General features: G+C 42.1%; 1 long non-coding RNA gene across 8 annotated transcripts in view; it reads left to right on the top strand.

Moving 5' to 3' along the window:
• The first annotated feature begins 15,613 nt into the window (after positions 1-15,613).
• Positions 15,614-27,076, top strand: part of LOC141424198 (uncharacterized) — a 154,987-nt gene continuing 143,524 nt past the window's right edge. For 6 of the 8 annotated variants that reach the window (XR_012449170.1, XR_012449168.1, XR_012449171.1 and 3 more), the window contains exons 1-3: positions 15,615-15,699; positions 16,752-16,975; positions 17,469-17,579. This is a non-coding gene — a long non-coding RNA (uncharacterized lncRNA). Of the gene's footprint in view, positions 15,700-16,751; positions 16,976-17,468; positions 17,580-27,076 lie in introns of all 8 variants that reach the window. The other 2 variants (XR_012449172.1, XR_012449175.1) reach the window with 2 other exon arrangements.

Below are 27,076 nucleotides of genomic sequence, written 5' to 3'. Positions count from 1 at the left end.
GCTCCTAAGACAAGGAACGTTGTCCTTATTAAGGTCTTGAGCCCACCAAGGGTTGAGAACTAGCCCCCGAACAGGTCATTGGGACTCCATTCCTTCCAGGTCTGTACAGGAATAATAAGTATGGAAAGCCAGAGTTTTGGTGACAACACTTCCTGCTTGGGTACTGTGTATGCATGAGTCACAGTCCAAGGCCTGGGGGTCCCCAGGTAGAGAGCTGACTAAGATTAGCAAAAGAAAACACGGAAGGGACTCATCCTCAAAGGTGAGATGGGCAACTCCTCAAGCTTCCACAGTGTGTAGACTGTCAGCTTCCTGAGTGACTAGAGCAGGACTGACAGTTCATCGTTCATGGTCTCCTGTTGTCTCCTGGGAGCAGGGTCCTGTTCTCCTGCAGCAAGCTGGAGTGCCCCTGTGACAGCAAGGAGCTACTCGGCTGTGGTGCATCCAGCGAATGATCTCTGCTACTTTAACTGTAGTGAGAGGTGGATAAAACAACAACAAAAGGGCCCCTCTAGTGGGGCTTTAACAGTTGAACATTCCATTCCTTTACCCAAGCAGTACCCACTGGTTTATAAGGGTGCATGGGAGTTGTCAGGCTAAGAGGGAGTCTCTCTTCTACCCAGTCATTGATTTTCAAAAGAGTCAACCTTAGGGCCTGAATCTGTTGTCTCAGGGTGAGGTCACCTATTTCCTTAAGGTCCCCTCACAGGCCCTTGACTAAAGGGGGTGAGTGCCCAAAAACAATTTCAAAAGGGGTCAGACCCATCTGTTTGGTGGGGCTAGACCTAATCTTGAGCAAGGCTATGGGCAGTAACCCGTTGCAGGTGGGTATTCTGGCATAATTTTTCCAATTACTTTTAGAGTTCTGTTCATACGTTCTACTTTCCCTGAACTCTGGGAGTTGTAGGCTGTGTGCAGCTTCCAAGTTATTCCTAAACCCTTAGCCACCAACTGTACCACTCCAGCCATGAAAGCTGGATCCAATAGACCCAGGTATTCTGAACCAAGGGATGATTTCCTTTAACAGGCACCCAGCTACTTCCTGGACTTTCTCAGTACAAGTAGGGAAGGCTTCTACCCATCCTGAGAAGGTGCAAGCACCAGCAAATATTTACATCCTCTGGACCATGGCATCTCAATAAAGTCCACAATCAGGTTTTCAAAAGGAGTTCCTCCAACACTTTGCACCTGAGATGGCACTCTTGGCCCTTGTCTGGGATTGTTTTTAGCACACAAACTAGACCTCTCACATATTGTCTTACTTATGTTAGAGAGCTTGGGAACATAAAAATGCTGGACCAAGGTGGACTCAAGAGCTGTTTGCCCTGAGTGAGTTCCTTCATGGAACTGCTTGACAAGTGTGGGAGCTAGTGATTCTGGAATTGCAATACGGGCCGTTGGCAAACTTCCATCATCTGCCTGGTAGAAAATTTCCCTCCTCAGTCTTAAACTAGGCCTGTTCTTATGGTGTGTGCCACGGGTCCCATTCAGATAAAGGACATAAGAACAAGGCAGCTCTCAGTGAGGCCGAGGTTTGTTGTCCTATGAGGGCTGCTTGCTTGGCTTCCCTATCAGCCTTTCAGTATCCCTGAACAGCTGTTGTCTCATTCTGGTGCCCTCAGCAGTGCATGACCACCACTTGCTTAGGGGCACATACAGCTTCTAGCAATTCCAGAATTTCTTGTCCATACTTCAAAACAATGGGGAACTTGGACTGTGAGTTCTTGTCCCAAAGTAAGTTTGTCTGCTTCAGCCACCAAGACAGCACTGGCCACCAGGGCACACAGGCAGAGCAGCCAGTCCTGGGAAACTGCATCAAGTTGCTTTGGTAAATAGGCCACTGGGCATTGCCAGGAACCTAGCTGCTGGGTCAAGACTCCCATAGCTGTCCTCAGTCTCTCAGCCCCTAGAAATTCTCTAATCTGTCAATGGGTCTTGGGGGTTGGAATGGAACAAATGGTCTGTTTTCTCTCAGGGCCCAGTCTACATTGTCCTTATGACACGTGAAATCAGAATTATTTGACAATATTCTGGCAAATCTGGTCTTTCTTTTGGGAAACCTTATATTCTGCCTTCCACAAAAGGGAGAGAAGGAGGTGAGTTTCTTCCATACAATCTTCCTGAATTGGTCCAGCCAGCAGAAAGTCATCTACACACTGGAAGAGTGTGCAGCGATGCTGGTTGGGCAAGAAAGCCTTTAGGTCAGATGCCAAGGCAGTCCCAAAGATAGTGAGAGGGATTTTGAAACCTTGTAGCAACCGAGTCCAAGTTATTTGTCTCTTTTCTCCAGTAGTAGAACTTTCCCACTGGAAGACAAATATGGGTTGGCTCTGTGGGGCCAGGCAGATGCAGAAAAATGCATCCTTAAGGTCCAGACAGGTAAGACACTTTGCCTCAGCTTGGATAAGTCTCAAAAGAATGTACAGGTCTGGGACCACAAGGCATAAAGTGACAGTTGCTGAGTTGATTGCACAGAGGTAGTGCAAGGGCCTTGTGAGGAATGTAGTATTGCCTGGCTAATAAGAATAGCTGCTGGCTTTAATTCTACCACCACTGAGGTATGTTCCAAGCCAGTGTCCACCATTATGTCAGCAAAATGGCCCCCTATCTTCATTTGGACCATAGGCCCCTGGGGGCCCAGTAGAATGGAGCCCAGTCCTCCTCACAATCCTCAAAAGTGGTCAGTTTGACAATGTCTTCTTCCTAGGGGCCCCTTCTCCCCTAAGCAAACTGATACTTTCCTTCAACATCTCAACCTCTGCCTCTGATCTGGGGATACTTCTGGGGGTTCTTGGGCTGTTGGGGACATTCATTTTTCCAGTGCCCTTCTGATGACACTGGTTTCACCTTAGTTCCTCTCTAGAATGAGGCCATTCCTGGGGCACTGACTGCTGTCCATGGGGATTGCCTCTTCTCCTGCCATGGTCTGCATGCTGGAGCCTGCCCAACTGTTAGGCTAGAGCTGCAGCAAGGAGGTCCACCTTCCTTTTCATCTTTCCATTGGCCTCCCATTTGGCCTACTGATCTCGACTGACAAAAACTTTGTGGCCACCTCCAGAAGCTGTCTGGCTTTCATACCAGCAAAACCCTCAGGCGTTTACAATTTTCTCCTTATGTCCCCTGGGCCTGGCTGACAAAGGCTGCATTAATCATCCTCTGGTTTTCGGCCACCCTCTGGGTTGAAAGGGGTGTACAGGTGGAAGGCCTCACATAGCTGCTCATAAAACTGGATGGGGCTCTCAGCTGGCCCTTGGAGAACTTCTGTCATCTTACTCATGTTTATGGCCTTTTTCCTTCTTCTTTCATGCCTCCTGATACTGGTCAAGCTGCTGGTAATCTTGGTCATCATTAGGTTCTCAGCAGGAGTCCTTCTCAGGGAACTGGCCCTGGGCATAGGTTTGGGCATTTAGAGTGCCCACTGGGACATGATCTTCCAGCCACTTTAGAGCTGCCAAGGTTGTACAGGGTCACTTATCAGTATTAAATTGAGTCAGAAGAAGCTGTTGGCAGTCTGTCCAGGTGGGCTTATTTGTTTGAATGATGGACTGCATTAGATCAATCAGAGCCTGAGGTTTTTCCGTGAAGGAGGGGGTACAGTGGCACATAAGGAGGCAGGGTCTCCTCAGGGTGCCCTGCTAATATGGGTTTCTCTGGCTTTTTACATTTTTCCCTGTATTTGGAAGCTGCTGCCATCCTGGCTGCCATGACCCTACATGCTTCCTCTAGGTGGGGCTTTAGCCATGTGGGCTGACTGAGGACTGCATCCTGCCAACAGTCAATATAAGGAACTATCTGGGTGTCCAGGCTCCCCTACAACCTCTTTAAAAACTCTATTGACTATGACTTTATCTAATGACCCCTTGAAGGCCATCCTACACCAAAACAGGCCAGTTTATTCTATAGAAGGTCCTAAGTTTGCCAGGAGTCAGCTTGACTCCATAATCTCTAGTAAATTCCTTTGTAAAGTTTTTAAGCATGCACTCTAGGGGGTGTTCTTACTCTGTCCTCCTCCGATTCCTTTTATTACCAGATGTTGAGACAGAGACAGAGACAGAAGGGTTGAGGGTTGTAAAGAGGAAGTAAGGGATCCTCCTCTCTGGCACACAGGAGAAAACAAATAACACTACTCACTTTATCCATCTTCAGCTGCTCCTCTCGTGGGGATTTAGGCATCTCTTGGCTGTAGTGAGTCCATATAAGCCCTGGACTGGAGGCCTTAGACCATGTGAGTTTGCCATGGACCTGCAGATCAGGACTCCAGATTCACTTTGCAGGTGAGCTGCATCTCAGGCTCACACTTTCACACACTCTTACACAGCACAGTACTTTCACCCTGCTCCCTGAACCTGAGAGACATGGTTTCATCTCAAAAGGTGGTTATTCAGGTGTCTCACTGGGAGTTGATCAGACTTACCTTCTGCCTCCTGAGGCAGGCTTGAATTCAAACCTGGGTTCTTACCAGTCTTATGAGCAGGGCTCCCAAGATGGTTCCCAAACCTTTCCAGGTTCTTTTGTGCTACTGAAACTCACCTCCTCAGTTCACTGGGAGAAAGACTCCCTCCCCTTGGATCAATACATCAGTGGCACCTGGCAGGGGCATCTCACCTGGCAGGCTGGGGTCACTGAGCCAGCAACAAGGTGAAAACACCACTCCAAATCCCAGATGAGCACCCCAGAAATGTTGTAGGATGGTTCAGAGAGATGGGGCATCAAAGCTTTCAGGAAGCAAGTTTATTAAGCAGGTCAGCAGTGACTCAGCAGACTTGAGTCCAAAGATTAAGCTCTAAGAACAAAAGGGGCTTTCCTTATATACCATTTAGAGCCGGTTATAAAAATGGGGGTTACAGCTTGTCCCATCCATGGTCACATACTATTTCATTGGCTATTTTAACCTCTGGGGTGAGGTGACCCTTCTCTGGTCTCATCCCAGGTGCTCTGTGACATTCCTCAAATCTATTGTTTTGTCTGTTTGTTTTACTGTTGCACTCATTATCTCTCTCATCATCTCTCATTATCTCCCTTTCCCCTTCCTGGAACAAAAATGTAAAAATATTTTACATTTAAGCATCTTTTAAACTAAATTGTTGAAACCCTTTTATACATAGAGCACATCTCAGTTGGGCTAAGCATGTTTTGAGTGCTTCTTGTCATGGATGGCTTGCGTTTCCCATCTCAAGTCCATATTCTAAATGTCTGGGTTTTACAACAAGTGAAGATGTCCCTTTCCCTGCCATGTGACTTCTCTCTTTGGATGGAGACAGAGTTTAAAGTCCAGAATTGTGTTGGAGATGGGGTTTAGCATGAAATTCCTGGGGGAACTGGAAGACCTAAGCCTTCAACCCACTTGGAATCTTTTTGTGCCTTACATGAGGGCTGCTCTGGACTCTGGAGTGACCCATCCCTCAGCCTGACAGAAGCTGGAGTGGATTGCATCTACATCTGCCCCCCCAGGCCAAGCTCCATACCCATATTCCCTGAGTGTCTTCTTTCTCAAACTTCTTGGAAGCTTCCCTGAGAAGACTATAGGCTTGTGGGAACAGAGACATGGAGAGGCTGACCTGGCTGGCAGTTGTTGGGGTGTGTGGCTATTCAGAGCAGTTAGGTTATCCCTTTCACCCCTTGAGGTCCTGAGTGTCTGTGTTAGTAGGGAAGCAAGGGCACAATCTTCAGAGTGCCCATATTGAGATGGCTCTGTGTAAACCAAAGACTTCTGTGAACAGACAGTGATGTGTAGTACCCTCATCATGGTCTGGCACATCACAAAGAACCCAGACCCAAACTCCTGGGCCTCCATATGTAAAGAGACACGATGAAGGGCAGAGAAAGGGGGTTTATTACATGGTTTGGGCAGCCACAGGAAGATAGCACTTCAACTTCAGCCATCTTCACAGAACAGACATGGGCTTTAGATTTCAATAGACAATGATTTGGGGACACTGAAGAGAGATACATGTAATTATTAAACAGTCCTGGTCACAGGTGTGTCCCAGTGGATAATCATCTCATCTTTGTTTTGGGAGGGGTTCCAGAGAAATTGTGATTGCTATCATCACTGATCAGAGTAACAGAGTCATTGTTGCCTGGTGGGTGGTCTGTCCTGAGGATCTTCAGACCAGGAGGCTGGCAGTGACCAGAATACCAAGGTGGTCTCTATTGTGTACTAGATAGGCCAAGATTGACTTCTGGGGCAAGGAGTTCCAGGGGTGTCAAGAAGATTCCTTCCTGTCTTTGATAGAAGGACCTCTGTTCAAGATAATCTCTCCTACCACATACCCATGTACACAAACTTCTGCTCTGCTGTTGGCTCAGAAAACACAGTCCTTCCCCACCTTCCCCCAGCCCCACCTCCACCTCCACCTTCTCTCTCAGTCTTGCTCAGGAGTGCTGAAGGTGGGTGGGAAAGGGAAGAAAAGAGGATGAGGGAACAGATGTGTACATAGAAACATTTCTGTATTTATCCGTCTTGGCAGAAAGCATTTTCTCACAGGCATCATAAGTCAGAATATTTCAAACTTCTTTGACCTCATTCACAGAAAGAAAACCATTTATGCTACTGGTCCATTAAAAATATTATAGCACTTTAAAAAACTGCTTGGCAATTTATTATAAGAAAAAAATGCAATTTCTACTAATGCTGAGCTCTCCCATGCGCAATAACTCAGCAATTCTCTGCCTAGGTACTTATCCAATATGGATGTTCACATACGTTTGCCAAAAGACATACTTACAATGTTGATGGAGGTAATGTTTGTAATAGTAAAAAAGTAGAAACAGCCCAAATGTCATACTTAGGAGACTGGTTTAGAAAGTATGTAGTCATACAGTAAACAATATGTATAATATATGTGTGTAGAGTACAACCACAAGAACGAGCAAACTACAGCAACAATAGTGATGGCTTTCTCAAAAATAAGGTTGAGTGAAAGACCCAAAATGCATACTACACCTTTCAAAATCAGATAAAACTAATCTTTATTGTTATGTCAGGCTGCTATATTTTATATTGCGACCCACATGATGCAACATCTGTATAAGTGAATTGAAAGAATGAGGAAACAATTCTTTTTATTACTATATGTAAAGCACTCTGATTTTCCTGTTATATGAAAGCCTACAGGTGACCTGATAAATGGATTTTATAACAATTAATGGGTTGTGACCTATAATTTGAATAAAACTGGTATTAGTGCTGGCAAGGCTTCCAGAGCCTCACGGGTTATCTAATCTCCCTAAACATCAGTTTCCTCCTCCATGAAGAGAAGAAAATAATGGTATCCATCTTGTTAGAGGATAGTTGTGGAATTAGATGATTTAATGCACTTTAAACCCTTTGCATAATGGCTGGTATGTGAGCCTGAGCACGTGCGTGCGTGTGCGCACACACACACACACACCAAATTTTATTTAGTTTTATTTCCAAATACATCTAGGTCTTTCCTTGGACAAATAAATCTTTCAAATCCTTGCTCTCATACTTACTGATAACGTGCACTAATCTTCCTGAGGGACTTAGAGGTGACTCACTGCTCTAAGGAAGCCAAGTTCCTTGTTGAAGGACTTTCTGGTATTTCCACCTTGGAGTGGACTTCTTTAAGCTGTTTCTGTGTTCCCACACCACGTTCCCCTGGGCTGTTTTCTTGTCTGCTCTGGCCTTGCCAAGGCCTGAGATCATTCGGGCATATACAGTGTAACTGTACTTGCATGACCCTTATTTTTAAAAAGTCATCTTAGCTTGGGAAATGTTGGCCACAGCTAAGAACAAGCCTCCTACTTGGCCCTGGGGTCTGACCAGCCCCCATTGCTTCCTCCAACAACGGGGGCTTTATGCTCTCATGCAAAAAGACCAGCTGTCAGCTTCCATTTCCCTAATCCAGCCAGATCCCAACTTGGCCAATCAACATTCGCTATCTGGGGAAGCCCATCTGTGAAATGCAGCAGTGCCCTTACTGGAATGACATGTCATAAAAATTAGTTTGGGCACTAATCTAAGGAAGCTTTGTGCTGAGTCGAGGGACTGTGAGGGCCTGCTTGGTGTCCTTCTCTTTGCCAACGAGCTGGATCAGAAGAGCAGAGCCAAGCATGAAAACACAGCAAGTGCCCCCACCTCCTGCCTGCCACCCCCAGCCCCTCGTGATGCTGTCCTTGGGATGGGGACACCCTGGCCCGCTCCCTCTGACTCCTCTCCTCCAGGCTACAAGTTGCTTGTCACCCAGGAAGGCTAAAAGGACGAACAGATGGGTGAAACTACATTGCTGTGTTTTTGTGTGAGGAGTCATGGTAGTTTTTTAACTGTAAGATTACATTGCTAACTCATGGCTCCATTTGTTTAGAAAGGAAAATAAGCTCATTCCTGAGAAAGATTCTTCTGGCATAAGTAGTCCCTCTCCTCTCTGGAAGACCAGTTGCTTCCCAAACATACTTTTTGAACTGCTGAGGAAAATAAAGAATTTGGACTTCCATTCTGTTGTACGTAATGGCCAAGGTCACTTTTCCCTCAGCCTCCATTCCTGATGGTTTACACCACACTCACTTACCTCCAATCCCACCTCCCCCCAGAAGAAATTCTATCTTCTTTCAGCCTTCAGGGATGGGGGTTCAACTGCCTGGCAGCCTGCAGAACCTAACCATCCTGCCTGCAGGTGAGTACCATCTCCCTTCCCCACCTTGCTCAATGGTTTGCCCACCATAAGGATGGCTTGATCCTTCCTGTGGGAATGTGGATGCATAGTGAGGGCATTAACCTAGCTAATGCCATGTCTGGCAATCCTGTCCCCACCATGCCTTCATGTTTCAATCCCATTTCTTCAGCCTTGTTTGGGGATGGGAGGTGGGAGGTGGAGCGTGTTTCATCAAAGGCAGTTGTCACTCAGGTTGCCTGGAAGTGTGCACCAGGCTGACTCCCAGCAATGAAAAGGTGAAGTACATACAGGAGCCAGACCAGGCAGGAGCAGGGCTCTTTCCATCTTTAATTGACTAACAATGGGCTTCATTTGTGCCACTTACAAAAATCACCACACCATGACACAGCTTTTGAATTGTATCTTCAGTCACCTGGGCATTTTCACATTTGCCCATTTTTATATAGTGGATTGTTTTAAAAGATTTTTGGAATTTTTCCTGGAAGCATAGATCTTAGAAGTTTAGAAATTGATAAAATTGGGGCAAAAAAACTTTCTAATTTAAAAAATCTGCAGTTTTTTTTTTTAAAGAAGCATTTTTTTTCAAACTAGTTAGGAACATTTTCTGACTTAACTATTTCTACTTTTTTTCTTAAATTTGTCTTTGGAAAAAAAAATCAATGCTTTGGCTACATCTTTGCTCCAAGGCAATGTAATTAATTAGATTTCCACTTTTAGATCAGCCTAAATATTGAGTAGCCCCCTTTTACAGCTTGAGGGGCCCAGAGAGACTTTTCTAGGGACTTTGTCCACACATAACAATGTTGGACAAAAATGAATCAACCAATCTGTAGGTTAAAACCATGCAAATTTCCAGGCATGGTGGTGCACACCTGTAATCCCAGCATTTGGGAGTTGGAGGCAGGAGGACCGAAAGTTTGAGGATAGTCTGGGCTACCTCGAGAGCTCAAGGACAGCCTGAGAAGTATAGTGAAACCCTATCTCAAACAAAACAAAACTGTGGAAACAAAACAAAGGAACCCAAAACCCCACATATATGCCATTTTATAGGGTGAAATTTGCATATTATACTATTTAAACAACAAATTATGGTGTCTCTCATACTATTTGGGAAAGAGATCATTTAAAGCAAGGTTGGTATGAATTAAAACCAACAGAGATCATGGTAAGGGGAGGGCACAAGGGGAGAGGGAGAGTAAAAGAAGGAAGTAACAGAGGTGAATATGGGTGATGTACTCTCTATACAAGAATGAATATAGAATTTTTAAACCTGTTGAAATCACCATAAGAAGGGGACTAAAGTAGAAAGGAGAAAATAGAGGAGATGAGCCAATTTGGGTAATAATACATATATACGTGGAAATGTCACAATGAAACTCTCTATATAGATATCTTAAACAAACAAAAATGTCTTTTTCTTTCCCTGAAAAATGGAGAACAGGATCGTAACTCAGGTCCTGTCTGGGAGTTGGTACCAGTGGAAGAGGGGAGGATATAAGGAAAGTGCATAGAAGGGTGATATGGTGGAAATTTTATTTGCTCATGAATGAAAATAGAAAAATGAGACCTGCTGAAAGTATTCTAATAATGGGAAAGAGGATAAAGGAGAATGATGGAGGGGGGAGGGGGTGAATTCAACCCAGATGTACTGTAAACACTTTTGTAAATGCCGCAATGTTCCCCCAGTACAACAATAATCTGATAATAAAGAATTTTTTAAATAATCAACAGAGAAAAGAAAGAGAGCAGGAAGTTTAAAACATTTTGTTTACTAGTTCACTCACTCACTCACTCACTTGTTTATCTATTAATAACCATTAGTGAATGGCCCATTAACACATTGCCAGGCGTCATAAAGTCACCCGAGGTGTGTGACATCGCTCCAAGTTCTGGTGATCTCTTTTAAGCCCCTCTCCCACCCTTCTCCGTGTCTGCTGACTGATCCTTGTGAGGGGCGCTGCAGGGGAGAAAAACTACTGGAAACATCTTACGGAACTGCAATTTAAATATTGAGAATAAGATTTAGGTGACTGTAAAAAAACGTGACAAGACATTCCCAGTGGATTGTGAAAAGCTCCCTACTCAAGAAAGGCCCACCCTTGTGGGTGCCAACTGCTTGACTTTCAGTGAACATGTCTTAGTTTTAAACCCTCTTTCACCAGCTTGATTTATATATATGTTCTTCAGCACTGGCTTAAAAACCAAAAGCAATCTGGCATGCCTCTCTGGTTTTACCACTTTTTTCTATTCTATTTCATTTTAAGCTACTCGGGAAGAGGACCATATCTGATCTCTAGCTCAAGGGGACCAGGTGTACTCTACCTCACTGACAGATTGTGAAAGAACAAGCAGAATGCAAGTTTTTAAGTTCTTGGGGATATACCTGTGACAACCAGGCCAGATCCTGGTATGAACTGAGAAAGAAAAAGATGACAAACCAGCCCCTGGGTGTTTATTTTCAAAAGCAAATTGTTAAGTATTGGTTTCTACTTGTTATAATGCAGTAAAATGCAGCTGTAGCACCAGAGGGGAAGCAGCAAAACAGCTAGTATATGCAGTGTGGGTAAGTCAGCATTTCAGAGGCAGCAGGCTGCCTGGGCCCCTGCAGGGTGAAGCCACCCTTGATCTGCACTGTGGTGTGGCGGCAGTAGGGTGTGAGTGATGGGAGACACACTGAAAGGAGACAGTGCTGGCTGGGGCTGGGACTTTTCTGGCTCCAATCCATGTCAGCACTGTCACGTGAGGAGATCCTGAGAGAGCACAGAACTGCGAGGGTGGCCATGTTTGGTTTCCTGTTTACTTTTACATGGGTTGATTTTAAGTGTTAGTATCTGCATTGAGGCAGATGCTGCAAAGCAGGAGAGTTTCAAGGAAGCTTTCCTATTTATGTCCTCCTTGTCCCTGGTCTCTGCCGTGAAAATACAAATGCCAGCTGAGCACAGTAGTAAAAGTGGGAACATGAGCATTTTGCTAGAGAATCCTGGCCTTTCCTGTATCTCTCTCTTAGATTAAAAAGTATGATCAAACTTGTGAAAATGAAGAAAAAAAGATTACTGTATACCTTTTTAATACACTTGTCTAAAAGTCACATGAGAGATAATATTGTCACATTAATTAGGGCTTAGCCTCTGTAAAGTTAGATGCTATCCTACAGAAAATGATACATTGCAAATAATTTCTGTCCAAAAAACAAGAGGTAATCTTAGTTGTTATGGCTTTTTTCCCCTGTAGGACTTTAACCATTTTGCTATTTAAATTTGCTATCTTATTTCAGAATTTTTCTTTATACACGCACACACACACCCCCCCACACACACATCCTTGTATTCTCTTTTGGACCAGTTTTGTTGTTTTGCAAGCTTTCTCATCGATGAGTTCAATGAATCTTTGACACACGTCCATTACATATTAATATTAGAGTTAGGTTTCTAAATTTTCAAAATTATACTTTGACAAACTTAGAAGTCTGATTTCGTATAATTTGTTCAATTTACTGATTAATAAGTACATGTGTAAGAATCTGAAAATATTGCAATTAGCATCTACAGTTTTGTGCCATGTATTTCATACATTTCCATGCACAGGAAATAACCAAGAGGAACCAGCATTTTGTAAACCATTAGGCAATCTGTGGACAGGGTTAGCAACAGGCAATGAAACCAAATAATTTTCTAATTTGCAAGAAATGTTCTGCTATTCTGTGGAGCTGCTCCTCCTTGCACCAATGTGATTGTGAAATTCTTGCAGTCTTCAAGTCAGAAGCATTTCAAATAGAAAGAGCAACTTCTTGAAAAAAAAATGTTCCCTTGGGGAAAGATTTTTCCCTTCTCCCTTTTCCAAAGGACTTACAATTTATTTCAGCTGCTTTGTCCTGACATTATCCTGTTTTTTTTTTTTTCTTTTTAGTTGCAATGGAAAATTGAGACTTTGTGGGAGCAAATGTCATTTCCTCTTGGAAAGTCTAGCTAACTGCCCTCCAGTGTTTAAGGTATATGGGTGTCTAAGCAAGTTTATTAGCTGCCAATATTTTGTAGGAATCCTGAAATATCTGAGTGAATTCTTTTTCTTAAAAAACCTGAAATCAGTCAATAGATCGATTCCAATTATTTTAATAGATCTATGACAGAATTGAGGAGAACAGGTTTAGAAAAAGTTTTTCTTGTTTTTAGTTATTTTTTCCCTATAGAACATGGTGAACCTCTTCTGGTACAAATTAATGCAGAATACAAATTGGAATTTGCCACACATACGCTGAATAATGATCACTGAGCTTCCTAGAGAATGTGAGATATTGGGCATAGAGGTCTAAGATAGTCTCTACCCTAAAGGAGCTTACAATTTAGTTGGAGAGGCAATGATGAAATAATATTCTTTTCTAAACAGGATATGAAGATGTATTTGTGATGCAGTTAGAATTTGGCATAGGTCTTGATTGTCTTTGAGCTGTTGCCAGATGAGTTTAATAAATAATTGACACATTCTATAGAACCCATTTTATAGAATGAATTCTCTTAATTGGGGTGAGACATGGCATAGTAGTGTGTGTGTGTGTGTATGTGTGTATTTGCATATATGTGTGTGTCTGTATGTGTATGTGTGTGTGTGTGTCTGTGTGTTTGTGTGTGTATATGTGTATATGTGTGTTTCTAAGATGGGATTGAATTTTCATAGAGACCATTTGGACAATAACAGGAAAAATTACCAAAGGAAGTAGACTGCGATTAGTCAGTTATCCAACCAGTCCTGCCATTAAGCAACCATGTTCCAGAAACTGATGGGTCTTCCAAAAGAAGCCAAACACTAGTTGAGAGCCTTGCACATAGCAGGTATTTAATAAATATTCATTGACTTGTTTTTAGCACCTTCAAAACATTTATAATCCAGGAAAGGAGCTGCACTAAATATATATTATTTATAAATAATTATGATACAAGGGAGCTGGTGGTTTCCATGAAGAGGTGCAGATGAAGAGCTTGGAAGGCACAAACAAGCAAAGGTTCCTAACAGCTGGTGCACCAGACTACACTGGGAGACAAAGGGACATGTGAGGATGGTGACTTTGTAAGCAGAGGAAGACATTGAGCAAATGCTTAGAGGTAAACAACATGGGACCTGAATGGGGACATCCAGTTTGAGCATTAAGAGAAGTGGTAGAAGCCAGGAGTAGTGGTCTACATCTATAATCCTAGCTACTCAGGAGGCACAGATCAGTAGGATGGTGGTTCAAGGCCAGCCTAGGCAAAAAAATTTACAATGTTCTCATGTTAACCATGTGGGTGTGATAGTATGTGCGTGTCATCCCAGTTATGTGGGGAAACACAAATATGAGGATCATTTATAACAATGTCCAGGCTAGCTGGGACATATAAAGAGTCCTTGTCCCCAAAATACCCAGTGAAAAAAGAGCTGGCAGAGTAGCTCAGGTGGTACAGCACCTGCCTAGGAAGTGCAAGGTCCTGAGTTCAAATACCAATACTACCAAAAAGATGTAAAAATGGTTAAATTTAAGGCTAGGTATGGTGACTCGTGCCTCTAATCCCAGTTAATCAGGAGGTAGAGATTGGGAGGATCAAGTTCAAGGCCAGCCTGGGAAAAAAGGTTAACCAGACCCCATCTCAACAAAACAAGCCAGGTATGGTGACACACACCTGTCATTGTAGCTATGTAGGAGGCCATGGGAGGTCATAGGTACAAGGATCAAGACCTGAGACCAGCTCTAGGCAAAAACTTGAAACCTTACCTGAAGAAAATAGCTAAAAGCAAAAAATGGGTTGGAGGCATGGCTCAAGTAGTGAAGTACATACCTAGCAAGCAAGAGGCCCTAAGTTCAAACCCTATTACCACCAAGAAGAAAAATAAATAAATAAATAAATATGCTCAGATGAGAAACTTCGGCTTGGGCACAATTCCTTCCAGAAGGTTTTCTGACCAGAACCAGTTCTTCAGTAAAAAACATCAATTGCCTTTTGCCCTATGGCTGCTCTCTAGTCACTTGGACACTCTGACTTATTCTCCAGCTATGATAGCTGACTTTCTCCATACCTATCATAAAGAAACGTCAGTCACTAGTACATTATTGAATTGTGGCAACCGTCAATACCAAACAACTAGTATTTACTGAGCCATCACCATGTCATAGGTTGCTGACAGAGTGGAATCGTCCAGCAAGATGGAGACAGAAACTGTGGCCAGCATCCCCATGCACACTGGAGAAAACAAAGCTCTGAGATTGACAAATCTGGCCTGCAGTAGTAAAGGCGGGAGCAGTAGTTGGTCCATGACATTTGATGTCACAGCCTGACCAGTCGCCTCCAGACAGAGTTCTTCTAGTTGTTGCTTTTGACCTCTCTACTCCCAGTGAAGCCCACAGAGAGGTGGACCGCACAACTAAGAAGCTGGCCTGGGCCTTGGGTCTAGTTTCTTGTCCAGTGGCCATTTATCATCCACGTCTCAGCAATGTCTTTCTAGGTCATTGTTTGCAACATTCCAGAGAGACCTGTGGGTTTCTGTAAGACCCAACCCTGGGACAATTCCACAATTCCACACCAGAATTTGCCTTTTCTGGCCCATCAACTCATTCTTCCCTTATTACTTACTAGCTTGGGGACCTTTTAAATCTTAAGACACATTTTAACCCTTTTCTCACAGCATTCAATCTTCTTCAGATCTTTAAAATACTTTTGCTCTTTGTCCTTGATTATCTAGAAATACTGACTCAAACTCAACTCCTAAACAGAGAAAAAGGGATTTCTTTCATTGTCTTAATAGTCATTTGCTGGATTTTTCTAAGCATTCTACATATCTGTAGGATGTAGGTGTTTGATTCTCAGAAATGATTACAATTATTATAGTGGCAGCTCTAGCAATTGTGCCCACAGAAGGACCTGTCTGCAGCTGCATTCTCCTGAGATGGCTGTTAATGATAAACCAACCTTCCCTAGTCCTGTTGAAATAATTTGCCTTTTCTGGGGCCTGCCTCAGATTGCAATACTCCTGGCTAACCTTTTCCTGGACTGGCCTCAAACTCCTACATCTGCCTCTCAAGAAGTTGAAATTACAGGTATGCACCACCACTCCTGACTCCTCCTCAGTTTATTACTTAAATCATATCTTACTTCCTTTATTCAATGAAAATTGTTAAGCATATATTATGTGCCAGAAACAGTTTTCTAGCTTGGGGAATACTCTAAATGATCCAAGCTGGCTGTCCTTCAGTTGGGTAGAAACTCACAGGATTCTACATAGGATTAAGGAAAAAAAAGACCAGGCAATAAGTTTTCAGTAAAAAAAGAGATTTAAAAAAATACTTTCTGGTTGTTTCTATTCATTAGAGTATTTTAAAAGCCATACTGTTTGCCAACTGTTTTTATAGGCTACGAGGCTTTCATGACTACCTTTATATCTCTAAGTTTGGATAGCTTAAACGGGTCCCCTCGGTATGAAATTCATGAGTGTGGAGACTGGGTGTCGTTAGTGTTACTTATCTACAATCTGGCCCAGTGCTCTCAGTGAGTGACCTTGAATCTCATGCTTCCAAGTATATGTATGTAAGCATTCCCCCTTCTAGTTTGTAAATGGAGGCCTTTTTACCATCTCCTCTCCATGTGTCCGGTACTGTTCTCATCAGTCAAGGCACTTGGCTGAATCTCACCCAGGAAAAGAGTCAGTCTGGACTTACAGTTTGGACAAGGACAATGTCACACTAGCCACATGTCACTTCTTGAAATTATAATCCACAAGGTTTTGTCTTGCTTTTTGGTGGTACTGGGATTTGAACTCAGGGTCACTCTACCACTTGAAACAGCCCCTGCTCTTTTTTGCTTTCATTATTTTTTGGATAGGATCTCTTGTTTTTGCCCAGAACAGGCATGAGCCCCCATACCTGGCCATAATCCAGGAGGTTTTGTATAATTTTTTATAAAATGATAAGTTTAAAGACAAAAAATTACTAGTTGAAGCAAATTGAAGAAGTAAAAGAATTTCATTCAGGGAATGTAATTTCATGACAATCATTAAAGTTTCCAAAATATCAAGACAAGTTGAACAAGACAGTAAAATGTTACCTGAAGCAAGTTTCATCAACATGTCTTCTTTGGCTTTCCCCTGTCACAGAGGACTTGGGAGTTTATTTCCACTTATATTATGTATGTCACCTGCATAGACTGCTGGTCAAAAACTAAGCAATCCAATGAGAAGAATATAAAAGATGACAGGAGCACCTGCCTGGTATTTTGATTTCTTGAAGAAAGCAAGATAACAAACCACGAAGGTCCCCAGATTAGGAACAGAGAATACATGAACCTCAAGAGAGCTGAAGTCTGAGTTCTGACCTTGTGGTGAGCCTATTCATTGCTTTTTCTGTCTTCCTCCATAATAAATCTTCAGGGGTAGCAGAGTGGCTCAAGTAGTAGGGCGCCTGCTTAGCAAGCGTAAGGCCCTGAGTTCAAACCCCAGTACTACCAAGAAAAAAAAGCATAAGAAATCCTCAACATCTTGATTTTCAATTGCCTTCATTATCTATGAAAATAACGCATGAGGTAACCCAAGACTTAGGAGTCAAAATGTGGAATAAATATGGTAGAAAAACATAGGAGATTATTTGATACTTAGAATCTAGATATTTTCGTGTGAGATCTTGGGAACGTCATCTAACTCCTCCAAACACCAGTTTTCTAACTTCATTTATAAGATTTGCCCACTTACCATTTCATATGTGTGATGTAGGAATAGAATTAATAGATAAGAAATATTTGGAACATTAAGAGACCTATTCAAGTGTACCAATTTTATTTGAGAGGTTTATTTTTCCTTTCTTGACCCCCAAATCAGCTCTCAGTAAAAAGCGGCCACAAAGAAAGAATTGATACTGTGCTTGTTTACTCTGGCAACCTGAGAAGCAGACAAGGAAGAGCAGATGAAGTGGGAGAGGGAATTTCATCTGTAAGTGTGGGCTGAGCTACTCAGAATCTTGATGGGGAGGTTGGGGTATGGTGCCACAAGCCTGAAAGCCCACCTACTTGAGGTGGAGGTAGGAGGATCTAGATCTGAGGTTAGCCAAGACTAAATTAACATGAGATCCTGTCTAAAAAAGAAACTAAAAGCAAAAGGACTGGGGCATGTCTCAAGTGGTACACCACTTGCTTAGTGAGCTCAAGGCCTGGATTTCCATCCCCAGAACTGAAAAAAAAAAACAAAACCAAAAACAACGACAAAAACTTAATGGGGCCCAGTAATTCCTGAAAATCTTCAGTGTCTGCACACACACACACACACACACACACACACACTATCAAACACTTCTTTAAGCATTCAGGTTAAACACTTCTGAGTGAAATATAGATTTTCCTACTTTCACTGAGCTTATATTTTATAGAGTGAAGAAATGAAATGGTAAAGTCAGAACAAATTATTATGATAAATTAAAATAATGATATGTGCTTTGAAAAAGACCCCAGTAATCAGAGAATACTGGGGCGGTGAAAATGAAGGCTGAGGTGAAACTTTAGACACACCCATTGGACAAGATCTTACTGGGAAATTGACATTTGAACTGAATCTGAATACCCAAAAGTACCAGTCAGGGAGAAAATCTAGAACAATAACTGAAAGAAGATCAGACTAATAAGGTGAGAAAACTCTGTAGGAAAATGAAGTTGTAGTGGTTGCCACCAGCCAAATCATATGTAGGTTTTTCTCTATGAACTTGAGATTTATTCTATATAGTTTTGGCTTTTGATTTGTGGGTCAATGTTTGTCATTAACTTAGACAAATCTTAGCCATTATCTCTTCAATGTTTCTTCTGCTGTACTCTTTCCTATCCTTCTTTTTTGACAGCAATCATTTGTCTTAGACTACTTGATCATGTCTTAAACATCTAGAACATTTTATTCAGTGCTTTTCATTCTTTCTCCTCTTTGTGGTCCATTATGGATAATTTTTACTGAGCTGTCTTCATTTATCCTTTCTTCTTCTTCTGTGTCCAGTCTTATAGTTAGACACATTGACTGGAATCTTTATTTCTGATACTGTAGTTTTCAACTCTAGTTTCTACTTGATCCATTTATATCATTTTCCTTCATTGGCACAAAGATTTCCTAAAATATGTATGCTGAACAAGTATATTGGTTTTTCTGCTCTGTCAAAAAGGATTTTTAATACAGGAGAAAATCACATTTGGAAAGTGTAGTACAAAGTAGCTATCTTCACTGAGTCATAATAACTCACACTACACCACGGGATAGCCAACTTCATTTGAAAGCTGTGCAAATCTAACCTCACTTTGGGGACAGTTAATATTACAAAGCACTGCTATTAGTATTTGTGTACTTGGTGAGTCCCTCTGGAAGCTCATAGAAGGACTAGACTCCCAGGCCTACGAGCAAGAACGCACTTTGCTCAATAGAGCACAACCATAGCAGTCATATAAATGTCTCCCTTTGTGAATAATTTGAATAAAGGCAAATTGTTTGGGGGTCCAGTTTTATCCTGGAACAAGAAAGATAAATCATTCCACTGGCAAGGCATGGAATATGCTCCTTGGAACAGATCACACCTGACTTAAATTCCTAGTCTCTAGAGAACAGCTTTGGCAAGGCCCACTCTGTGCAGAGGTGAAAGGGAGATACAGTTTCTACCTGGAGAAGGAAGTCCCAGGAAGTCTGTCCTGAAAAGAACAGCCACTAGATTGTTGGGAATCCCAGAATTTAACAGTTAAAATTCAATAGATGAGTAAAAGTGAAAAGGAGAAGTCTCAAGGAGTCCATTCAATTTTTCGGGAGCAGACAAAATAACAAGACAAGGCCATGGAACAGTTCGATAAGAAAAGCATGAATGCTCATTTTCCAGACAGCACTGTAAGTTCCGAGAGACACCTCTGCTAAGAGAAAAACATATTGAGTTGCAATCATCAGTATGTTTTATTAGTGCTTATTATTATTGTGGTCAAACTCAATGCTACCTTCTGCCCTGAGTGTGTTTCAAGTGTAACAAAAATACAGATGATTTCTTCTTCTTTGTTTTTTTTTTTTGGTGGTAATGGGGTTTGAACTCAGGGCGTACAAACTTGAGCCACTCTATCAGCCCTTTTATGTGATGGGTTTTTTTGAAATAGGGTTTCTTGAACTACTTGCCTGGGCTGGCTTCGAATCATGATCCTCCTGAGTAGCTGGGATTACAGGCATAAGGCCCTGGTGCCTGGAAAAATTTAGAAGATTTTCTTAAAGTGAGCAATGCTGACACGTGTTATAGTCCACAGGTGCACACTTGCACACGCACAGACTTAAAGAGACACTGCCTTTTCATTGCTCATCAGAAAGAAGCTGACTTTCACATCCATCCATAGCTTCTGAACATTATATTCAGAGACAGAAATCGGAATTTGGCCAGTGGTGAGGGCTGCTGAGGGTTTGATTAGATCGCTGCCCAGGGTGGGATGTGCTGACCTTTTCAGTCCCTGCTTAGCCAGAGGCCTCCCTTTCTGAGCTCCTCGCTGCAAACTGTAACAGGAGCTTTCATCTCAGAGTGCTTTCAAACTTTATTTCTTATTGCCCTTGAGGCGAGGCCTTTATTACTCTCTCTGCTGACTGGAGTGAACTGACCTGCTTAAGGTCCGCTGGGAATTAGTGCCCAAACTGGAATTGCAGCCTTGGTTCCTTTGGACCAAGTCCCAGGAGCTGGCCGCCAAGGACAAGGACAAGGTTCCCTTTCTCCTGCTCTGTCTCTGCACAGTTAACCCGCTCTGAGGACTCGCCTTTTTTCAGAGTGTGAGTTTTGGTTTTGCTTTCTGTGAACTGTTTTTTGTAACCATATTTAGGTCATTTTTGTTGCTGTCAGATGTATTTGTGCATTTATGATGTTGACAAAGGCTCACTTTTGATTAAAGTTACAGAACTAGTTTGCACTTAGAGAACTCAGACAGCTGGATCAATTCTGCTCCTCTGCCTGTGTCCTTGGAAATTCTCACACAGGTCCATGAAGAATATGTACAAGAGCACAGGATAGTTTTTGTTTGTTTGTTTGTTTTTAATGATAGTGATGAGTTGAATGCAATCTATTTTTATTTATTAGAGAACTTTTAGGTCCTCAATTTATTCATTCATTGAAAAAAAAAAATCGATTGAGTGCTTCTGACTTGCCCAGTGTCAAGTCAATTAGCCTGCAGCATTCATTGTTGGGGCTCCTTTGCTTTGTTTTAAACCACTGCAGTCCTGGCTGCCCGCCTGTAACTGCCAGCATTTGCTTCTCTTTGCCTCAAGGCTTCCTCTTGTGACCTATGAGAGACAGTGGAGTCCCACAACTTCCCAGTCTCTAAGCAAAAATCACAGGTTCTTGAGGAAGCGTTTCAAGGTGTCTCTGTTATGAGACTCTCACGAGGTGGAAGTTTTAGCAAGGATTTATTTTAGTGTGAGAGTATAAAAGTAGGGAGAAGATGGGAAAAACATTCCCTATTCAGGAAATGGGAGTAAAGGCTCAAAATGGTGGTTCTTTCACTGTTTACTTTTTGAGCTGGTCATGTCATCTAGTAACCCCTTGTGGTTCTGGATGGCTAAGATGGGTGCTGTTTATTATTTTCAAACATGGAGATGTGATGTAGGGCCACCCAAAACAAGGGACAACAGGTATGTTAGGACTTCCTTTTGCTAGATATGCCTTTTGTTTTTCTGTCCCTTTATCCATTCCTGGAGTCTTGCAGCTTTTTGACATCTCAGAGGGGAAGGCAGACGCGGGTAGCTCCTGTGTTTCCTTATCCTTGTAACTTAACTTCTAAAAGGAGCAGGAAGAAAGCTAGCTGCTCTGGTTTTTAGCTTTTACTTCCATGTTCCAGTGTCTGAGTCTGGTCCTTTTAATATTTATTAAAAATAGCCTAATTTCCCTGTCTCCTCATGCCTGCCTGACTGATGGCTGGAGCCTCTTCTGCCCAGGGCAAGCCAGAAGTACTGAGGAGCTGAAGCTTACCCACTCCAGCAGCCTGCAGCTCCATCGCTCCTCCAGTGGAACAAGTCCCAGCTATTTCCCCCTGACTCTGAGCTCCCCAGTGGGGAACACCTCACTTGCCCACAGTGGGATCTCGCAAAGTCGCTCCGCTTTTATTGACTGCCTTTGTCATCTCTCTGTACCATTCCCTTATCAACGTTTCATGAGACCACATCTGAAATACTGACCTGTACTTGAATCCTGTGTCTGGGTACTTCAAAAGAATCACAAAGCAAGAGCCATTGTCTAAGGGTGTTATTGCTTATACATCTGGCATACTACCCAAAAAATAAGTTTCAGAAGAAACTGAAAAAGTTAGACTTCTCAAGAAGCTCCCAGGTGAGGGCTCCATTTTCCCCAGAAGGATGGGAGAAAAGTGAACACTTCAATACTTAAGGCAAAGAAATCAGCATATTTGATTGACCCTATGAAATTGCCCAAGGTCAGTCCTTTTTGGCTTGTAAAAATGTCAATTTTTTATGGATCAATCTGATACATGGTAGTTTTTAAGCCTTCATTCAATACGATAGCAAATTCTTGCCAGCTGACAGAATGAACCACATACTACTGGGAGGTGACTGGTGACTGTGACCAACATTCCAGCCAGCAGGATAGAAAAGGGGGGAAGAAATCTTACACTTTGTCCATTTATGTACAAGTTTCAGAGTAAAACACGTCGTTTCTCCCCACACCTCTGTAAGCAGAACTTAGTCCCATGGTGCACCTACCTGCAAGGGGCTCTTGAAATGTCATCTTTATTCCAGATAGCCACACGTCCAGGACACTTTTTCTACTGAAAAAGAAGTGACACATGGAAGACAGCAATCACTGCCTCCCAAATTAGAATTATTTCAAACTATTGCTGATAAGGAATAACGACTAGAGAGGGAAAAGAGGTCACCCAATGAAGGTAGCATCAAATATTTACTTTTTTATTCAGTTCTTAGAGTTGAAGGAAACAATCAAGATCCTGCATTGGTTTTATTTTCTTTTGTGTGTTTGGCTGGACTTTAGGCACAGACGGCTGACTGCATGCCCACTTCTGTTTGCTGACATGTCACCCTCATCAGTAGTACCACAGCTGCTCCTGTGTCATTTCCAAATGTGTCCCAGGAAGTTCTTAAACTCAACCCCCATACCTCCATGTTAGGATACACTTGATGTATTTGATCTTTATCATTAAAATTATGCTTTCTTATAAATTATCTGCTGTTTTTGCATGTATATGTTTTTACTTTACATAAATTATATAGGAAAAACTTTGTTCTTTGACCCATCATTATTTTGTTTTTAAATTTTATTTGCATGTGCATTTCCCTTGTGTCTAATAATATGATAGTTCACATTTCGCAGAAAATTCAAGATAAAAACAAGCAAACTCATGATTTCTCTGCCTCGGCTTTCCAAGTGCTAGTATTACAGGCATGTTCTACCCTGCTTGGCTATGACTTACCTTTTTATACCTTGCCTGATTTTGTCCTGAATTTTTTGTCTAATTTTTATTGATTTGTGGGAATCCTTACACAATCTCCATGCTCCATGTAAACTCTTCATAGTTAAGCCATTGTAAATATTTTGTTGATGATGATAATTTTTCCCTAACCTGTCTTCTATCTCTGCCCATCATGACTAAGAGGCTTTTAGAATGCCCTTCCCCTTTCTGAGCCACAAAAATATTCTCCTACAATTTATTCTAATTTATTCTAATAACTATATGGTTTAAACTTCACATTTAGGTCTTTGATTCATCTGGAGTCTTCCTTTTAGTTGATGCGAAATGTAGATTCTGTTTTGTTTTTTAAATATAGTGACCTATATCTCTCACACCACTAAACAAGCTGTCTTTTCCTATTGATTTGTATTGGTGCTGTTTTGATAGCTCTTATTCTCTGCTGCATTTGCTGTATGTTCTCTCTCCCTGTTCTCTGATCCCTATTCCATTCATTTGTCAAACTCCTGAGTTAGTTCTATATTTTAAGTGTATGTAGAGTATACATACACAGACATGCACGGACATTTAACAGGACTGTCTGGGAAAATGGTAATTTGGTGTGTGTGTGTGTGTGTGTGTGTGTGTGTGGTGGGGGTAGCAAACAAGAATTAAACCAAGGCTTCCAGCAGCTGTTCTTGACTCCAGTGGCTCTGGTGCCTGTACCCAACTTCCATGCAAATAGGGATGATATTTCTATTCTACCATTGTTCTTCCTTCTTGTCCACAGTTTATTTTTCCATTTCCTATTTGCCCATTCAACCTTGTTTCATAAAAGACTTAGAATATCTTCTAAAATGCAATTAGCCAAGGAAAATAAAATAACACCAAACTAGATAAGAAAAATGAAACAAGAAAAAAACTAAAAATGAATCCTGATTTCATTTGGAGCCCAAGTTAGTTTATAGCAGTCTCAATTCCCCCTGATTTTTCTTCAGGGTGTAGCTTCTCTCTTTCTGGGTGTTACAAGTTGGTTCAACTTTTCAGTTTCCTCGTTGTGTTGTGTAGAAGAGGAAACAAAGCCCCAGGTTTTATGGGGCCATTGGAAGAAGGAGTTCTAAGCTGTATAGGGATTTACAGACTCCTGTGGTTCCCTAACGCAACCTGTGCTCTGTAGAAGAAACAAAGAAGGAGACTCTCAGAACTGGGGTCTTGTCCCTGCTCTGCCATTGACCGGCTGTGACCTTCACTCACACACAACTCTCCTAGCCTTATTGTCCTCAGCTGCCAGGGGAAGAGGTTGTGCTCAAAGACCCAAAGGTTTCATCAGTGCCAACATTCTCAGATTTTGCATCGTTTTTCCTTCTCCTCCTCTGGGGCATCAGTCACCATCTCTCTCTGGAGACATTTTATAACTAATGTGCACATCGGGCCAGCTGTTAGTGCCCTAGCCAGGAAAGGTCACTCCCAGTGGGCCCATTAGCCTCCTCTTCTGGCTCAGAATAATTACTCCACAATCCTCACACCACTTTTTTACACCAGGAATTCCTCTGCTGTGGAGGGCCTAGCAAATGATCTTGCATATAAAAGAGAAGAAAAGCAAACGGACTCCAGAGCCAAGAGGAAATAAATCCTAAAACTGTTTTATTACTTTTCTCCCCAGCAAATACAAAAAAAAAAAAGCACAGAATAAAAGAAACACAACTCAAAATTATTGTCACCCAACTGTTGTGTGGCTCTTCAGTTTTCTAATATCACCCTTTTCCTAGCTAAACAAAGAACAAATCCAGGTTTCCCTTTGGCACTCACTACCACATGCAATCACCTTCAAGTCACATCCAAGCTCCATAGCAGAGGACATTCTGATTGTTGCCTGATACCCATTGCTCCAGATTCTGGCCTCACCTAGGAATGACCCTGGCCAAGCCATCGCCTGCCCTCCCTGGAAGTTCCAGCTTCCCTTGGGGGCCATCTTGGCTGTCATGGCTGATAATACAACCTTACTGATGGCATGGGTCTGCCAGGAAGAAACTACCACCCAATACATAGGAAACAAGTCCAAATGGGATTCAGGTTGTTTCCTGTGTGCTGGAAATCCACTGGCCAAACATCAAGGCAAGTCTCTTACTATTTTCTCTCTTCTTGGGCTAGGCCTGCTAGACCCCCTCTCAAAGAGAGCCCCTTCACCTATCACTCTGGTCCTCTGCTTCCCTGGACATGGTCTGATCCTGCTCCCTCTGTAGCCTCATCTCCTGCTTCTCTCCTCAATCCAGGCCCTTAGGCACCCAGACCATAGGTGATCCCTAGGGAAACCTCTGCTTCGTCCCTCCACAGGACTTTTGTGCTTGCTGTTCACTCAAACTGAGCACCCTGTTTCTCCTTCCCTCACCTAGGACAAGCTTAACTTCCCCACTTCCTTTAAATCTCACTTCTGTCATCACTTCTTGTTGGAAGCTGCTTTGGTCTTGTTCAGGTCAAGTTCTTTTGTGATGTGCATGCCATGTTCCTTTCTTCTATGCCATTAGCAGTTTAGAGAACTAATGAAAAGTAAGTTTACCCTGATGGCCTCACAATTCTTGGATCCGATCTTAAACCTGCCTTGAGACTAGGATTCTGGAGCTCCCCTTTCCACCCAAGTGAACCAAAATGGTGGTGGCTTCTCACTACCTTCTTCTGCCATAGAATATTTCTTTGTATAACTTAGTGTTACAAATGATCAAATTTTAAGTGGCAGAGCATTTGACTGCAAATGATCAAGTTTTAATCATTTGATATATTCATGAATTACTGCAACTACTATTGAATTTACTAACATTTATGCTCCTAGAGCCTCAAAATAAATTGAAATTGTGGGACAGTTTTCACCTATCTGGAGAATTTGTTTTAACTTTTCATTGCTTCTTCAAAACACTAAATCTTTCATATTATACACTGAAAGAATTTATTCACCATTATGGAAATTTTGCAGGAAATTCAATTTTTATTTTTGTTTCTATCATTGCTTTAAAAATCCTTCTTTTTATTTATTTCTCATTTTATTTGTTCCTTATTTTTATTTACTTCTTATTGTGAAAAATAGAATAATATAACAAATTTCTACATATCATTAACCCATGTGCCCACCCAAATTGATCAACTCATGGCTGATCTTGTTCCATCTATACCACTAGTTACCCCAACAAGTTACCATTTTCAAATACATGTTTATTTTTAGAATAGATTGTTTTCTATTTAGCACAGATTGGGAAAAAGTATTTTTGGCATCAGAGTTCCTTCATCCATATTCATCCTTTGAATCTAGAGCAAAATTTAAAAATTACATTGTGATAACTACAAGTTCAAATCCTAAAGAGCTGACATCAGTGAAAATGTCAGGTACTCCCTTGTGAATGGATTAAGTATATAGTTTGTGTAGTCTCTCCTTTAAGAAGAAGAGTACATTTGGGTATGATTTTTATACTAATGAAAACATTTCAAAACAATTTGCCTTAAAATAAAATCACTTTCTTCCAGGCTAGTCCAACTCCTTTTCCTGTAAATTCTGCAAAGGCATTGATTAAAAACAATAATGCAGTCCTGGGGCTTTTAGAGTCTCCATTTTTATTAACTGCCATTGCCTTAGAGAGTAGCCATCTTGGATTTGTATCTGTAGATCAAAAGCTTGAGAAGACTGTTGCTGTGGTTGAGATGGCATCTGGGCTGACAGGTTGGCTGTTTGCTAACTGAGCACAGTACCTCTTTACTCCGCTCAGGTGTTGGGGCCAATGTGGTTGGCTCCTCCCCTGATCTAGGGAGGGCTCAGCCTGTGGAAAATCCTGACCTAGATCCCATGTCCTTGCACTATGACTGGTGAATAGGGGCCATGTGATTCATTCTGGGCCAATGAATTACAAGGAACAGTGTACTGAAGCTTCCGGGATAGATTTCTTCCCAGTAAAGGGTAGACAGAAACCAGAAAGGGTAGCAGCACTGACCTTTGCTGGAATGCAGGGCTGAGGAGATGGTACTTTGAGCTGGGGTAGCCATGCTGTGAGC

This window comes from Castor canadensis, chromosome 6 (assembly GCF_047511655.1).
Source record: "Castor canadensis chromosome 6, mCasCan1.hap1v2, whole genome shotgun sequence".
Lineage (NCBI taxonomy): Eukaryota > Metazoa > Chordata > Mammalia > Rodentia > Castoridae > Castor > Castor canadensis.
The sequence above is the reverse complement of the archived record's forward strand: the minus strand, read 5'-3'. Positions and strand labels throughout refer to the sequence as shown.